This window comes from Glycine soja, unplaced genomic scaffold (assembly GCF_004193775.1).
Source record: "Glycine soja cultivar W05 unplaced genomic scaffold, ASM419377v2 tig00106051_1_pilon, whole genome shotgun sequence".
In the NCBI taxonomy this organism is placed as follows: Eukaryota; Viridiplantae; Streptophyta; class Magnoliopsida; order Fabales; family Fabaceae; genus Glycine; species Glycine soja.
The window spans coordinates 13,269-24,224 of record NW_021144607.1 but is presented as its reverse complement, the minus strand read 5'-3'; the positions used below and the strand labels follow the sequence as shown (position 1 = coordinate 24,224).

Here is a 10,956-nt window from a genome sequence, read left to right as displayed (position 1 = left end):
GAATTGTTTGTGGTTGTACCTTTACATAAACTACAAACCCTCTTTCCCAATTGGTATCCCATTTGATTTCCAAACATGCTCTAAGACGCTGATATTGAGAAAGTGATTTCCGAACATGCTGCAATCCCTTTCCACTCATTGTTCATGTTACTGTACTAGTGTTGTTCACACTTATCGTGGGGAAACTCTGCTCGGGAAAAATGTATTGTTATAACCATCCTTTGAAAAAAATAAATTGTGTGAAACAAGTTACTATAGTATACATCTATCAACTGCAGGCTGCTATTTGGAACTAAGTACGAAAAGGTCACTCATAGAAACTAAGTACAAAAAGGTGCGTATCTTCTGAATCTGAAATACAGTTTTGCATCTGTTTCTATTGGTTCCAGGTTGTTATTATATGGGCTCTCTTCAGACTTTTTCGTATTCTCATATTTCATACCTGTGTTTAGTTCAAATTGTCAACTCATAGAAATAATGTTATTTTGTTCTTCAGCGCCTGCATAATATTAAAATTATGGTATGCAATTCCTAATAATAAAACCAATCTTCATATATTTTTAATTTTAAATAGATATTGTATTTTTATGATAGATGTGTCAACATAGATGCAGAATTCTGGATGTTGATTCTGTCATTGTTAACTGTGGCTTGTTAGCTATTGGAAATTTGGTTTTGTACTCATTTTATTAGATTCCAATAAGATTGTCTTAGTGAATGATAACTTTAATCTAGACCAAAAAAACTATTGGAAATTTGGAATAGGGAAAGAAAGCCATAGAGAATGGGCAACGACATCTTATATTAGTGCATGCGATTTGCCTCTGTGTCCAACTTGAAAAATTGTGAAGAGTGTAAAATTTATTATCTCCTTAATTAGGACAGCATAGCATCACCTTCATATATAGCTAAAAGATGCAATAGTTTGTTACACCTTACAAGACAATAGAATAAACACTAGAAATTAGTTTATTACACCTTACAAGACAATAGAATAAACACTAGAAATTAGTTACCTGCTATTTGCAGGTTGATTTAAAAGAAATGCAACCTCTTTAGCACTATGAACATCCACTACTTTGAGATCAGAAACTTGTGTATTTCCATTTGCGTCATGTTTGATTGTATATTGTTTTCCAGGAGTACCATTTTCCATGCGTGTTGTTGTAGATATCAGATCACGGATCCTTTCATTGTATATTTCCAACATTGACACCTGTAAATTTTGCAAGGAAAACCTTATCAGCAATTCTGTGTCATATTTAAAATTTTATACACATTGCAATGGTGAAAAATTAAGAAGAAAAATACTCTGTTACCTACATTTCATATTTCCAGCCTTGAGGTTGTTGAGACTGCTTTGTTTGAAATATTTGCTCTAATGAACGAGGTATCAAGCCCTTCTCCTCTAGATGTCCAGGCCTTCCCATCATTGTATAGGTTTTCCCTGACCCTGTCTGACCACAGGCAAAGATGCAAACCTGGAAAAGAAAAAACATCACCATATTATTAGACATCAATGTATATAGTATATATATTGATTTACAAACATTCATGCTAGAAAGGCAACATCCAACACCAAATCTAACAGATAGACATTTGTCTCACAACACTGATATGTCAGAACCAAAGAATAATAGGGCAAAGAAGGGCAAAAATACAATACAACATGAAAGTGAGTATAGAAAATAAAGGGTTTTAGAATTCTGCTTTTCCAAAATTGACTAGTAATAGTGCATTAAATAAAATGAATAGTGCTTTAGAGATGACAGAAGAACTTTGAAATTACCTTGTAACCATCAAGAGCACTTGGTACAAGCTGTGAAATTTCTACAAAAACTTCTTCTTGTGATGCCTCTGGTGTAAAAACTTTATCAAATGTAAAAGAATGTTTTTGGCCTAAGAACAAAACAAGAGCAACATGAGTTGATATTTTTACAGCACAATCTAATTCAAGGAAAATGAAATAAGAATTGTTTAAAATACATCATCACAACAAATATACCATTTTGGGCTAGGTCAATGGCTCATCCAGAAGTTTCCAATGAGGTTGGATAACTGAAAATCTTGCCTTCTGTGCTACAACTTTCATCAGCTAATAAAGGCCTCACTCGACAGAATACACGAATGTTCCCTTTTAACTCCTGTTAATATGAAGATTATTAAGGTGTCAATTATTATTATCAACGTTTTGGTTCAGGGAATTACCAAAATGGTATTATGTAATTTTTTCCTCAGCCTCTCCTCTTCTATAAGTTTATATTCTGCATCTGCTAAGCGTCTTTGCTACTCATTCACAAATTTTTGTTGTCCTTTGTACTCTGTCCTTGTCTCGTATGCAGATATATTAGACACCTAACAAGGAACAAAATCTATGAATAAGATAAATAATCATCATAATGTATATGTCAAGGACCAACTAAAGAATTAAGCAATTAGGTAAAATTTCACATTCTTTATCTAACAAATATATCAAATGGTTCAATACCTAGTAGTATACAACTATTAAAAAAATTCTTGATTACCTGCAGTTTCTTCTCTGCAGTTGCTAGTTGCTCTTCCAATGCCTTTATCTGATTATCTTTCAAAGAACATTTTTCCTGGAGGAAGGAAGCTCATCCTCTCATGACTCCACAATAACAGAATGGTGTGATATTTAATTAAAACAAATAGGGTATACAAACCTACCTCCAGATCATTAGCTTTTAAGGTCAAGCTGTCCAATTCAGTGGAGGAGTGCTTCCTATATTCTTTAACTTTCTCTAATTCAGAACTTAAAGTTTGTACTTGAGATAATTGTCACTCTCACTCATCTCTTACTTGTTGCAACTCTCCTCTAAGAGAGGAAACTTCTGTAGCCAGGACATCCTTCTGTTTTATAGCCTCCTCTTGAGAAGACTAATAAAAGAACCAAGGAAACTAGGTAATATACCAGCTGCATGATAAGTAAGAAATAAAAGAGAACAAAAAAGACAGCAAAACAAGTTCAATAACTAGGGTCATCGGAATTTTTTTGAAAGATTAAGATAGTTATCTTAAATCTAAAACCAAAAATTACATGTGCCTAAAATTAAGATAAAACAATATAAAATAAAGTATTACAACAACTCTTAAAACTCTGCAATCAACTAAACTTGGCAGGATATTAGCACTTTCAGTTCTTTGATCCTTCTTAACAAGGATTCTTATGAGATCTTTAGGGCATATATACCTTAAGATCATATAGTTTCCACTTTCCACTACTAAAAATAATGCAGAAAGACCAAAAGCATCAGGTCTTGTAGGAGTAACATCTTGTTACTCTCTGTTATTTTCACTAATATTCCAATTTCTTTAATATATGAAAAGTGTTATTAAATTCTTGCTCGTGTTTGTATGTTTATTAATAAAAGTTTTAAAATGATTTGGATAAAATGGTTTTTTTGAAATCAATCTTGGTTAAAACTAATTTTGAAGTGATGTATCATTTATGTTTTGTTACTAGTAAAATTCAATATTTTATCCAACAATGCAAACATTGTCAAACATATTGCTTCAACTTAAAATCCAATTACTTTGTTCGAATCCTAGTACATAGTTGTCTTAAATACTTGAAGGGAGAGTTTTACTGTCAATAATGGTCATCTGAGTTGGAAATTAAAGATTGTCTCAAGTGGAAGATACATTAGATTAAGACAAAAAAACTTAAAATCCAATTATATATTCAAATACAGCATGACATTAACTGGAATGACAAGCAAAATTTTACAAGACAGGCGTACTGGATGAATAAATGAAATTGTTGGTTGTGAAATAATGTTATTTTCAGTTATGCTGTATAGTTTATCCCCTATAGGTTATTAAACTTTTCCCATTGTCATTTCTCAGGGTTTTTAAACATAGGACAACCAAGTGTTATTGCCATTGAGGATCCATAGGTTTTGTTGGAAGAACTGCCTTTTGCTTTTACAAAAATGAATATTTTCTTTCTGTCAAAATAAATAAAGCAAGAAAGTGGATTGTATATGATGGATTATTCATGATTTTCCTCTTGCTTATGTTTGCATTTCTCAGTTATGAGCTTATTTCAATTTACCTGGGTGGAGTTTTTTTTTTTGTTATGGGTGGGGATAAAATAGGGGGTTTGAATGTTGCTGTTGTCAGTTTCTTTTAGTCGACTCTTGATTTTGTAGAGGATATTGAACAGTTATGTCGTATTCTGTAGCTTCTTTGAATCTCTTTTGCTTCTCTTTCCAAGCTACAGGATATTTGATAATTTTCCTTTTAGTCATACTTGTTCTGTCAGTTGCATTCTTCCACAACCTTTCTCTCTTTATTTGGTCTTTCTGATTTTTCAAAAACAGAATATTTGGAGTCACTATTTCCATTTCCAAAGCCACTAGTCCCATGCTATTTTGGAGCAGTTGCTGAATATTTTACCAAGGAATATATTAAAAGTGGAAATTGGAGATATTTGGGAACCAAAATTCTAGGAAAAACTATTCATACTAGGGTAGTCTACGACAGATTATCTAAGCTGGGGTTGAATAGTCTTGGAACTCTGTCTTCACTACTTTCTTTAGTAAATGCCTTGCAATTTATTTTTTTATAATATGAAGTTGATTGGCACAAATTATTTTGTACATATTAGGCAAATTTTTGTCATAGATGTGGTTGATTGACTAAAGTTTTATTATTTTTCTGGCTGAATCAGGCACCAAAGAATCACATTGGGAAGAACTCCTTTAATTATTTGCAGGTTTGTTTATTTTTTCTAGTAATTGATATTTATTATAATAGTTTTAAAAATGTTTTTCAAATTCCACAAATGACAAACATGTATGATGCCTGAAAACATGTATGCGTTTTTCCTTTTTATTCATGGCATGTAATTGTTCTTTTGAGCCCTCTACTATGATCTTTATTATGTCCTTTTGTCGCAATATCATACAATTACTAATGGAAATAGCTGACATGCCATTTTAAGGGGTTGCATAACATGTTATTTTCGTGGTCTTCTAAAATGACCCTTTGTGACATATAGGATCAAGACGTATGATCCATTCAATTCTTGGAAGAGGTCTCAACATGTACCCTCCCTTTCTAATTACACAAAGGCATCTGTCAAATTGGAAGACCACTGATTAAAATGTGTATCGAAATCTTTCTCCATAGCTTTAAGCCAGGACTAGACTAGAAGAAGCGCTTCGTCCATCAGCTTGCTTGCATTAAAAGTTTGGTTATCAAAGACCACCTTATTTCTATGTTGCCATATGGTCCTTGTGAGGGCTATCCACCAATAGCTCCATCTTATATCTTTTGTTCGTGTAGCATTCCTTCTGCTGTGCTGCATGAAATGATCTTTTTGTTCTTTCGGGAAAGCACCCACTGAATTAACCCATGAGAGTGACTCCCACCACAAGGGGAGGACCTTACTGCAATTGAAGAAAAGGTGTGCTGCAACCTCCTCCGAATTGTTGCATAACGGGAACATTGGGTCACTTATCTCTACTTGTCTCCCTCTTAGATTCATCTTCATTGGTAAGCGGTCTTTGATAAGCCGCCATGTAAATACCGCTGCCTTAGGTGGTATCTTAAGTTTCCACAAAAGCACAAAAATCCCATCCTCTGTGTCCCCCCTTATTTCCTCTGCTTCTATTATGATTCACGCTTGTCCTTGTCCTTGTGCTGGTTCTTTCAACATAGGGTTTGAGGAATTAGTGTAATATAGAAGAAGTGTAGGTCTAATGTTTTTGTCGCAACATGCCCGTTTGCGGGCGAGCGAGGCGAGGGTCACGGGTGCGCTTTCCAAGGGAGGAAAGATGCGTGGAGTCGCCACCAACATTTATTTGTGGAAAACGTCAGAAAAACCGAAGGAAACCGGTCAAAAAGAAAATTCCAAGTTCGGAAGTTGTATTTGCGTTTGAGGAAGGTATTAGCACCTCTCACGTTTGTCTCAAAGGACAACAACCTTATTTTTTAGAATTGTGGAAATTGTGTTACCTTAACTTTTATTTCTTTTTATTTTTTGAGGTCGACAAAAGCGGGGCTCTTGCTCCTACGTACCCTCCATCGAAGAGGAAATCAGACCTACGTAGTTCTTCTTTAAGGGTGAATCAAGCGATTCTTTTTACTTGGAAGGTGATCATCTTAAGGCGTTGGACCTTAAAAATGATCCATTTACTTGGTAAGAAAAATTGAGATAATAAACTTTCAAATCCTTTTTTAGTTTCACTTTAGTTATTAGTCAATTCAATTAAGAAAGAGAAATCCCAAAGAGAAACGTCCGATTGATTTTTTTTGCTTTATTTTACTAAAAGGTATTTTTTTATTATTTTACCTCTTTTATTATTTCCAACGTGGTTACAGCACGACCGAACGGTCGGATTTCATTTTAACAGAAATTAACGGATATTACAAATCAAATGATCGATGGAAATTTATTTTATTTTTTGATTAGGCGAGAAATGACTTAAATAAATGACTGAAGCACGTCAAAAGAGGGTACAGAAAGTAAATGAAACGAGAAATAAAAGTACACGAAACAAATGGGGACCACCACGGGTACATAGAATGAATTGAAAAGCTCGGTTTGGGGTAGTTACCGGTTGAAGACCGAAGAAAAACAAAGAACGAACGATGACTGTCGAAGAACGGTTGAAAATCTTCGCGTAATTACCCACGGAAACGTTACGGAAATGTTACGGAAGCGCCTCGGCTTGGATTTTCCTCACGGAAACAATTTTCCTCAGCAATTTCAAGAGAATACGAAGTGCCAAGAAGGCTGAACCCCTTCCTTCTTCATTCCTCCCCCTATTTATAGCAAAATAGGGGAGGAGCTTGCCACCTAGCTCGCCCAGGCGAGCCAGGTTGCTTCCTCCAGAAGCAACCGCCTTCTGGAGGAAGAATCTGGAAGGCCCAAGTGGGCCTGGTTGCTATTTACACCTTTTTTACTAAATACACCCCCTTTACTTTTTTGGTGATTCTTTTTCCGTAACGTTACGGAACTTTATGAATTTCTGTAACGACACTTATTTTCTTTCCGTAAGGTTACGGATCCTTACGGATCATGTATTTTAGCTTTCGAAAAAGTTACGGAAACTCACGGATTGCGTAACAATACTTCCTTTTGGTTTCCGTCAAATTACAGAATTTCACGGATGGCGTAACCACGCTTCCTTTTGATTTCCGGCGAATCTCGGGACTTCACATATTGTGCAACAAAAGGTGCCAAGTACTTCGAAGCGGTCAATCAAAGGTTGCATGCCATCAAGCAATAGTCCTCGGACGAAATTTGGGTATGACAGTTGCCCCTATTTACTTACCTTTTATCGGAGATAAGAGGAAAGCAAAGATAAAACACTGATTTCGTCCGTCTTTGCCCTTTCCATGATTAGTCTATGATGACTCCCGTCTCTCCTTTTTTTTTTTTTCTGCACAACACAAAACAAAACACAAACAACAAAAACACCAATAACATAATATACATATATACACATGTTTGGCGAAGGAAACGATCGGGAAAATAACAAAAACCACATTTCCCAATCACCGGAGGCTCCGCACCTGATGGTGGAGGACGCATGAATAGCGCTAGGAAATCAATTCATGGGTCTCCGAACAAGATTTCGAGGGTGGAGGATAAGCGAACAGCGCTAGGCAATCAATTCGCGGGGCTCCAGACTCGATGGTGGAGGATGCATGAATGAAAATCAATTCATGGGGCTCCGAATAAAAGTGGAGAATGGAGGATAGGCGAACAACGCTAGGCAATCAATTCGCGGGGCTCCAGACTCGTTGGTTGAGGATGCATGAATGACAATCAATTCATGGGGCTCCGAATAAAAGTGGAGAATGGAGAATTGGCGAACAGCGCTAGGTAATCAATTCGCAGGGCTTCAGACTCGTTGGTGGAGGATGCATGAATGACAATCAATTCATGGGGCTCCGAATAAAATTTGTTGGCAGGACCGAATGGTCTATCGGGTTTTTTTCCACCTAAAAAGGCAAACATGCTTTTTGCAAAGAAAAATAAATCATTCGCGAGAGCACCATATCTTAGAGAAGCAATATACCCATGCCAAGGGTAATCTTCCTTGTAACCGTAAATGAAGGGCAGGACGTCAACATTTAGCTTTTAAATGAACATTCAGGGGAAACATCGGGTTAAGCTGAAACTGGGAATAAATCACTCATAGTGTATACAAACTCACACAGGCAAGTGTTTTACCCTAACCCCAAACCATAACTGCACCATGACTTTATTTTGCACACGATTTCCTATCGAATCAAAGATCACACGTGCGATCACGGATCAATAGGATTTTCTCGAGGGTAGTGTTTTCGAAGAGGAAGCTGGGTGTTTCGGTCTTTTCCTATTTGTTTATGTGGGGCGGGATATCGCCAGTCGAGAATGACTTTGAATGGAAATCCGAAAGGAAGAACCACTAAAAAATGGGTTTTCCTTTGTCGGCAGTCACTTACCTTGCCGAAAATTTATCTGGTCTGAAGATTTTCTGTTCTCTTTCTTTCATTGATTGGGAATTACTCTGTTTTCCTCCGATCTTTCCTTTTTACTTTCTTTCGATCTTTTGATCGGGAATCCTTCTTTTCCTTTCTTTTCATTTTTTATTTTCCTTCTTTTCATTTCTTCCTTTTCTTTCTTTTCATTCCTCCCTCTCCATTTCTCTCTTTGGGAGATCGGGTTTTAGCAATCTATTTGCTCTCCCTTGAGGAGATTCCGCTGTCCTTTGCTTCGGGGGAAAGGATGAGGATTCTTTTTATAGGCCAAGGTTCAAAATAGTCTAAGGTTGTGTCTCAATGGGGTCTTTTATTGTGGGAGCCCGATCTTGATATCTAGGGCAAAACAAATTCGTGTGTCAAGGTGTCGGTCTCGGGCCGAACTTCCATATTATTCCACAAGGCACGCGCAACAATGATGATTTGGAAACAATGTGCAAAATTAGTCATGGCCACAGCCAGGTGGGCACTCAAGCATCCCGTTTATGGCATTGTGATACTACAGTTGGGAATTTACACAAACAGACCCAACGTTTCCAAATTATGTCCTTTCATCAGTTCAATGAATCCATCCATTCTTATCTCGGTTATTCAGGAAAATAAACTCTTAGCGTCAGTCCCTTGTTTCCAGAAGATATGTTTGCTCTCTACGAATGATTTATGCTTCCTAACCATAACATGCCGACCTTCGAGGTCTTTCTTTCTTTTTCCTTTTTGTTTTTTTCTTTTCTCTTTTTTTTTATATTCACAAAAAACTATACATCCATTGCCCTCTATGAGAACAACTTTCCTTTGTACACCTACATTCCTATACATAACGAACTTTTTCTGTGCACACACGCATTAAAACCCTTTCTCTTTATGTCAACACGGTCTATATACAAACCCTATTTATGTTCAAAGATCTCCTTTTTTCATTTTTTCCAACACACACCCGTAGTTTATACAAAAAATTCTTTACATACACTTGTCGTTCATATACACAAAAATTTCTTTTCACACATTATTTACACACACAAAATCCTTCTATTTTCTTTTACATATATAAAAAACTATTTTCTTTTCTTTATATACATAGACACGACATTTGTTCACAACGCTTCTTTCTTTTTATCAGGATTTTTGGTTCATTTTATTTTTAGGACGACGTTCCTAAATGAAAAACTCTACACGGTTCTGGAATTTTAACAAACACTATTGACAACAACGAAGTAAGCACTAACGTAACAGTTTAAATGACATGTATGCACAAAACAAGAGTCAATCAAAAGGAAACAAACATTAGTCCCTCAGTTTATACAAAAAACAAAATGATACATAACAGATAAAAAAGGAAACATAAAAAGAGAATATGCATCTAGGGACCTCCCGATCATGTGGCTTCGCTCCCTCCCAAGAAATCGAGCAAATCGGTCATCTCCTCGTCCATGCGGGCCTCATCTGCATCGCCGGGAGCCTCTGCGGGTGCCTCCCCTGCCTGGGCCTCAGGCCAATCCCTGGGCCATGCGACCTCTGCCCTGAACTGATCCGGAGTAGGGCATGGAAAAGGAGGGAAACCCTGGCTCTGCAGGCTAAGGTTGAGCTGGTAGAGGCAGTCATGGGTCTGCAAGTGCGCCCTGTGGTTGGCCGCCTGCTGGCAAACCAAATTCCGTAAATACCGCTCCGTGTCAAATGACCCAGCTGGGTCAGCCTGAGGAGGTGGCGGCGGTGCATCTGGGGCCTGCGGGTCGCCACCCTGCGCCTGTCTGGGCGTGTAATACTTCTCTATGAAAGCCCGGGTGATCGGCAGTCGAATCACCTTACTAGGTGTGACAGGAACCCTGAACGACTGGCAGAGACCCGTGATCAATGTCGAAAAACCCAGGGCCCTGTTAGACTTATCTGGGTCTAGAAGGTGCCTGGTAGGTGGCATACCTACAAATAAATAAATGGCATCAGCGATCAGTTGAGCCACATGAATGTTCATCCGTGTCAGGATGGCATACACCAGCTGACACTTCGGCAGAGGGAGGTCGGAATTATGATCGCTGGGTAGGATGTTGCTGAGCAGCAACGTCATCCATGTCTGGGTCAAGGTAGTCATGTTGGTGCGCACGATTCGCACCCGTCTCCCGGTAGCAGTCCAGGCAAAATCTTGACCTGGTATGCATAGCAGCTGAGCGATGGCCTCCTCATCAAATCTATCGGCCTGGTTCCTCCTCTGGCCGTATTCGCACTCCTAGCCATCCTCCAATACTAGAGGATATCCCAGGAACTGACTGAGTGTGGCGTCCCTAAATTAATGACTGGTTTAATAGTAATGATTTAAATAACGAAAACCATGGTAAATTTTTTTTTCTTCTTTTTCTTTTTCATTTCTTTCTCTTTTCACAATGATTAGGTTTAGAAGGAAAATTCTCACTATAGAGTCCTGAATGGCCAGTTCACAACTTTATTCGGAGTCATTTCTTTCTTAAC

The 10,956-nt window shown here is 37.5% G+C and overlaps 1 pseudogene; it reads right to left on the bottom strand.

The window, feature by feature from the left end:
- Window positions 1-1,012: 1,012 nt before the first annotated feature.
- Window positions 1,013-10,725, bottom strand: LOC114404728 (annotated as a pseudogene).
- Between the last annotated feature and the right edge of the window lie 231 nt (window positions 10,726-10,956).